The 7,096-nt window shown below is 36.7% G+C and overlaps 1 non-coding gene across 1 annotated transcript; it reads right to left on the bottom strand.

The window, feature by feature from the left end:
* Nucleotides 1–2,826: 2,826 nt before the first annotated feature.
* Nucleotides 2,827–2,968, bottom strand: LOC117701621 (small nucleolar RNA SNORA48). The gene has a single exon (XR_004605780.1). It is a non-coding gene; the product is annotated as a small nucleolar RNA SNORA48 (small nucleolar RNA).
* Nucleotides 2,969–7,096: the final 4,128 nt, after the last annotated feature.

Below are 7,096 nucleotides of genomic sequence, written 5' to 3'. Positions count from 1 at the left end.
CTGATAAGCCCTTAGAAACAGTGATCACAGGAGTGATCATGGGACTTTGTTCCCATGCCTTACTTGTTCTTTGGCTATTTGTGTTTATTGTCTTGCTTGTTCCTTGACTATTTGCATCTATTGTATTACTAGTTTCTCAACCGAGAATTGATCTTAATACTTGCATGTAATTAAAATGGTATGAAAGCAGATTGGGGGGGAGGGGAAGTGACTGAGAATAACTACGGATAGTTTACTGTCTTGAAAATGTAAGCAGAGAAATTCTGGGTCTTAATGACACCATAAGCAAAAACAGACCAAAGAGATATGATTTATAGAACATTTCGGCCAAACAGAAAAGAGTGTTCTTTCTTCTTAACACCTCAGGGAAGTTTCTCCAAAATTAGCAACATACTCCAAGACAAACAAGTCTTAACAGACACAAAAATTGGTATAACACCCTGCTTCCTATCTGACCATCAGAAATTAAAGCTGGATATTAGTAAAAGAAACAACAGAAAAAGCTTACAAACTAATGAAAACTGAAAAATTACCTACTGAATGAAAAAAAATGGGTCATTTCTGAATTAAAGACTTTCTAGAACTGAATGAAAACTAATACACAACATACCCAAAGTTGCAGGACACAATGAAAGTATTTCAAAATGGAAAGTTTATAGCACAAAGTGACTATATACAAATTAGGCATACTGCATATTAGTAATTTAACAATACATTTAAAAGCTCTAAAACAAAAGAAGTAATAACAACCAAAAGGAGTAGATGGAAAGAAATTATTCAACTTGGGGCTGAAATCAATAAAATACAAACAAACAAAAAAGCAACACAAAAAAAATCAATAAAACTAAGACTTGGATCCTTGAGAAAATCAATAATATTGATGAACCCTTAGCCAAATTAACTTAAAGGTCAAGAGAAAATATCTAAGTTAATAAAATTTGAGACAAAAAAGGAGGGTAACAACTCACCTCAAAGTATCTAGAGTATTATAAGGACATATTTTTATAATCCCAATACATGAAATTGAAAAATCCAAAAGAAATGGATAATTATCTTGACATACATCACTTCCCAAAGTTAAATGAAGTTAAGACAAACAATTTAACATACCTATTCTCCATAGTAAAATAGAAGTAGTAATTAAAAGTTCTCCAATGCCCCCAAAAAACTCAGAAGTAGATGTATTTAGAGCAAAATTTAGATTTTAAAGAATTAATGCTAATTCTCTTTAAATTATTCCACAAAATAGAAACAAAATTAACACTGCACAATTACTTTTTTCTCTTTTTAAAACTTTTTATTGATATTTTGTGAATTTTGCATCAGGCACCCCAGTCTCACTCATCTCCCCATCTGCTTTTATCTAGCCATTGTCCTTGTAGTGCCCCAAAATAACACACACACACACACACACACACACACACCACACACACAAGCCATAATCATAGAAAACATCTTCTCATGGAAGCTATAGTAGGTCATAGTATGTCCCACAATATATCTCTCTGTCTACATATTTTCACTTGTAAAGGTTCATTACACTGAGTCATTCATCTGGTTGAAGATCTCTGGCTTCTGTGACACCACCACTATTAGATCATCACTGAAACTACTTCCAGTTATCCTGTTGTTGCCCTGTGTAATGGAGAACTTGCAGTTTTTAGAACAGCAGGACTGGCCCTTTCACACAACCCAACAGTTCTCAGATGATAATTTTAGAGTGACCCATTTCAGAGCCTTGGATATTGGCCTGTGTAGTAGCAGAGTTGGTCAGGCCACCAGCTCTTCCTTATCAGCACCACCAGATTCAGTTTTCCAACACTGCTCTGAGTGGGCTACCCAATGCTGCCATCAGCGAAAAGTAGGGTCAGCTTTCCTGCTGTCTTGTCTTCAGGACTGGCTCAGCTGCATCATCTTGACCAGAGCCAATATTACTGTGCTTCCCAGAGGGGATTCAGGGCCCTCTCTCCCAAGTGCTGTAGCCACAAAGGAACCTGGCCAGTTCACCAAATCTCATGACTCCAGGACCAGCTTTCCTGATTGCCACAGGTACTGAGGAAGGAGGGTGAGGGTGAGGGGAGGGGAGGGGTGAAGGCACTACCTCTGCTCCTGAGCTGCCCTGCAGCAGACAAATAGCAGGGGGCATTTCACACACTCATGACCTCTGGACTGGCTCACTCATACCCCTGCCATCAGGTCCACCTCTAATGTGTTTCTTGGATAAAGCACAGGGTTCCACACTCTGGAGTGCTGCCTGAGGTGCAACATGGGCCAAGTCTCCGGAGTACCATATCTAGTAATGAATGGAGTCAGATTTGCACAACCCCTGGACATCCAGGTGGGCCTGGTGGTTGGCCCAACCATGGACATTCCAATGTTCTCTAGTGGTAATATGAGCTACAAACATCTACACTGACCCCTACCACTGCATGGCTACATACTCTGGCATGGCCCTAAGTGGTAGCTTAGACCTCACTATGGACCCAGATGACAGGACTGGCCACTCACAAGCAGGCTACTTCTCTCCACTCTCCTGTTCTGTCTCTCTTCATAATTCTCAAGCTACTTCACTGCTCCTATTCTCTCATCTGACCACCACATACTTGCACATTGGTGGTAATAACAGCTGCAGGCTGGCCACACAGTTGGTTGGCCCCTGGGTGACAGCCTCCATTCACCCATACTGCAGTGCTAGTCTGCAGGCAGGTATCTATGGCCCAGCTGTCCTATGCACTAGAGGGCAGGTCTGTGGGTGGCATCATGGTCCACAGGTCAATGTCTGATTTCTCTGTTCCATTCTGTGCTGATTGGATTTGATTTGATTTTTTATGAATCCTAGGCATAAAACAGCATTGGCCACCAAAGTAGGCATCAAGCTAGGATGAAGAAATATTGCCATCTGCTCTGCCACTGACTGATAAAAGAACACCGTCACTAACATGGTGTCTCTTTGCCATTGCCAGGGGGGTGATCAATTCTTTATGAGGCCACAGTTATCCTGATACTTATATATATATAAAGACCCAACAAAGAAAATTACAAATCATTTTCCCTTATGACTATAAATGCAAAAAGTAGTTAATAAAAAACTTGCAAACTGAATTCAAGAACACATCCAAATGATCATTCACAATGATTCATCCCAGTGATGGAGGTATGGTTCAATATACAAAAATTAATAAATATAATCCATTATATCAATTTTGTTTTCAACCTTTCTACTGCTGCAAGTCTTTAATATAATTGTTCATGATGGGATGAACCCAAACCAAAAAATGTTTGTTGCTACTTCATGACTGTAATTTTGAAACTGTTATATTATAATACAAATATCTGTGTTTTCTGATGGTCTTAGGCTACCCCGATGGAAAAGTCATTCAACCTCCAGAGGTTGTCTCTCATTTGAGATTGGGAACTACTGAACTATATAAGTAAATTAAGAAAAATATGATCATTTTATTAGATTTAGAAAAAGCCATTGACAAAATCCACCGTACATTATGATCAATTCCTGAGAGATCAGAGATATATATGCCTCAACATAATAAAGGCAATTTACAACATGCAGCATCATCAATTAAATGCTCATCCACTAACATGCATAACTAAGAGATTCTCACAATCTCAATCCATACAGTCAACTTTTAGCACACTACAAGATTGTGCACTCTCTACAATAATACTCAATATAAAACTTTAAATCTTAGCGAGAGTAGCAAGACAACTGAAGGAGATCAAGGGATACAGATTAGAAGGGAAAGTCATATTTGTCAATTTTATAATAGTATATATAAGTGACCCTAAAAATTCAACTAGGAAACTCCTATAGCTGATAAACACTTGCAGCAAAGTAATAGGATACAAAATTAACAAACAAAAATCAGCAACTCTTCTATGTACACAGGACAAATGAACTAAGAAAGAAATCAGGGAAACAATACCTTCACAATAGCCTCAAATGATATGAAATACCTTGAGTAACTGTAAGAAGCAAGTGGAAGACATGTATGACAAAAACTTCAAGTCTTTGAAGAAAGAATTGAAGAAAATATTAGAAATAAAAAGATCTTCCATGCTCATAGATTGGTAGGTTTAATAATAAAAAAAAAAAAGCGCATCCTACCAAAAGCAATTTACAGCTTTAATGCAATTTCCATCAAAATTTTAACATAGTTTTTCATAGACATTGAAAAGATAATTTTTAGCATCATATGGGAATACAAAAAATCTAAGGATAACCAAATGCTCCTGAATTAATTAATTAGGAAGAAAGAAAAAAGAAAGAAAGAAAGAAGAATGAAAACTGTTGAAAGTATCAACATCCTGAATCAATTAAACTGTACATTCCCATTCTAATAAAAACAGCATGGTATTGGCACAAAAGCAGGCATATTAATCTATGGAATAGAATTAAAGTTGCAGAAATAATCCAAAGTTCTATAGAAAGCTGATTTTCAAAGTAAAGAAGCCAGAAATACACATCAGTAAAAGCACCTTCAACAAATGTTGCTGGTCAAATTGGAAGTAACCAACCAGTAACTCGTGCAACTTGAAACCCATTCTCAAAGAAGGAGCCCATGCCTAACACTGTCTGGATGGTCAGGAACCAGAGACAAGTAACCAGAAGCCCAAAGATATAAGATAATACCAAATATGACTTGAAGAAAAGGGAGTCAATGAAATTATTCATAATGACACCATGATATACTCATAGCTATGTGCTTAGCCCAATAGTCATCTGCAAAGCATCATCTGGCAAGTGATGTGAAAAGATGCAGACAATAGTTGGAGGTAGAAGAATCCTGAAGAAGAGGGTAAGGAAGAACCGTAGAAGCCAGAAGGGTAGAAAACACCAGGTGAATACTAGCCACAGAATTAATTAGGCAGGGCTTATAAGCGATCACACAAGACTAAAGCAACAATCATGGTTCCTATATGGGTCTGAGATATGTCCTCTGCATAGACCTTTTCGTTGTATAGTTTGGTGTTTTGTGGAAGTCCCAACAGTAGAGTGGGATGGAAGGTGACTCTGACTCTTTTTCTGTACCTGTGACCTTGTCCAGCCTAGATATGAGGGGTTGTATCAGTCTTATTGTAAGTTTTTAGGCCATATCCAGTGGATGTCCCTAGAAAGCATGCTCTGTTTTTGTTGTTGTTGTTTATTTATTTGTTTTGTTTTTTGTTGTTTTATGTTGTTTTGAAAACAGAGAATGAGTAGATCTAGGATCGAGAATAAGGGGAGAAACTGCAAAGAGTAATGGGAGGGGAAACTATGATCAAGATGTAATCTATGAGAGAAGAATAAAAGAAAAAGACAACTACTCAAGATATCCACTCCCATCCTAGTAAAAATAGCATGGTAATGGCACAGAAACAAACACATTGATCAATGTAATAGAACTGAAGGTGCAGAAAAACAAGTAAATACCTATAAACTGATTTTTTTAAAATAAAGAATCCAGAAATACACACCAGAAAAAATATAGTATCTGCAACAAATAGTAGTGATCAAACAGAATAGTTGAATGTCGCAGAATCTAAATAGATACTTACCACGCTAGCCAAAATTCAACTTTAAATAAATCAGCAACTTCAACATAAGGACAGATTCACTAAATATGGAAAGCAAGAAAGTGGAGAATAGTCTTGAACTCATTGGCACAGAAGAAGATTTTATGAATAAAACATCATTAGCACAGGAACTAGAAATAAGTAATAAATGGGACCTCATGAAACAAAAGTTGTATATAGCAATGGACTTCATCATTTAGGCAAAAATACGGCCTGCAAAAGGGGAAATAATTTTTATCAAATCCACATTCAAAAGAGAGATAATACTCAAAATAAATAAAGAATTAAAATAACTGGACATAAAGAAATAAAATAACCTAACTTAAATATGGAGTACAGATTTAAATAGAAAATTCTCAAAGAGGAGCTCAGAGCCTGAGGAAAAATTAAAGAAAGGTTCAGCATCTCTAATCATCAGAAAAAATGTACATCAAAACAACTTATACTAATCAGAATGGCTAAAACCAGTAAAACAAATGCTATCTTATGTTGAAAAGCTTATGGAGGAATTGTACACTAATCTACTGCTGGTAGAAGTACAAACTGGTACAGCCACTATGGAATCAGTGTAGGAGTTTCTCGGAAAGATGCAAATCAATTTACCTTGCAAAGACCAAGTTGCATCAGTCTTGGGCATATACCCAAAGATGTTTCATCTTGCTAAAAAGACATTGAATCAGCCATATTTATTATTTCTCTATTCATAAAAGCCAGAAATTGGAAGCAACTTAGATGTCCATCGGTGGATAAATAAAGAAAATATAATACATTAAACAGTAGAATATTATATTTTAATTAGGAAAAAGTACTTATTTTAATTAAGCTTGTCATTAACAACATCAAAATGTTGGCAGCCCAAATACATGGCTTGAACCTGAAAATGGACCCCCATACAGAGTTATTAAATTAACAGGCTGGCAAGACCAAGGACAGGTAAGATTCTGCACAGAGCCTTACCAACCTAAGACAGAAGTGCATTGCTTTGTATAATGCATATTTCATGATGTGTAAGAAAGGCATTCTTGGAGACAGGCTCAGTCTTGTTAATAAAAAAAAAGCAGAAGAGGCGGAGAGCTTTTGAGACTGCTTGTCAAGAATCTGGCATGGGCCAAGGACAAGGAAATGGGCCACTTGGCAGGAATATGACATTGGCCAAGGTCAATGAAGTAGGCTTCACACAGGAACCTGACATTAGGCTAGAACAAAGAAGTAATTTTAGGTAGAAATCTAAATCTTAGGCTAGAACAAGAAAATAGTCTTCAGACATGAAAATGACTTTGGGCTAGGGCAGGGAAATTGGCTCATATATTTTGTTCATCCTGATAAGCTGTTAGAAAACATTGATTACAAGAGTGTTCATGGAATTTTGTTTTATTGCTTCTTTGTTCTTTGACTATTTGTGTTTATTGTCTTCCTGTTTTCCTTGAAAATTTGGATCTATTGTATTGCTAGTCCTCAACCTAGAACTGACCTTAATACTTGCATGTAATTTAAAATGGTATAAAAGCAAAAAAGAGGAGGGGAG

This window comes from Arvicanthis niloticus, unplaced genomic scaffold (genome assembly GCF_011762505.2).
Source record: "Arvicanthis niloticus isolate mArvNil1 unplaced genomic scaffold, mArvNil1.pat.X pat_scaffold_1506_arrow_ctg1, whole genome shotgun sequence".
NCBI classification, from domain to species: domain Eukaryota; kingdom Metazoa; phylum Chordata; class Mammalia; order Rodentia; family Muridae; genus Arvicanthis; species Arvicanthis niloticus.
Note: the sequence above shows the minus strand (reverse complement) of the source record. Positions and strands in the feature narration are given on the sequence as shown.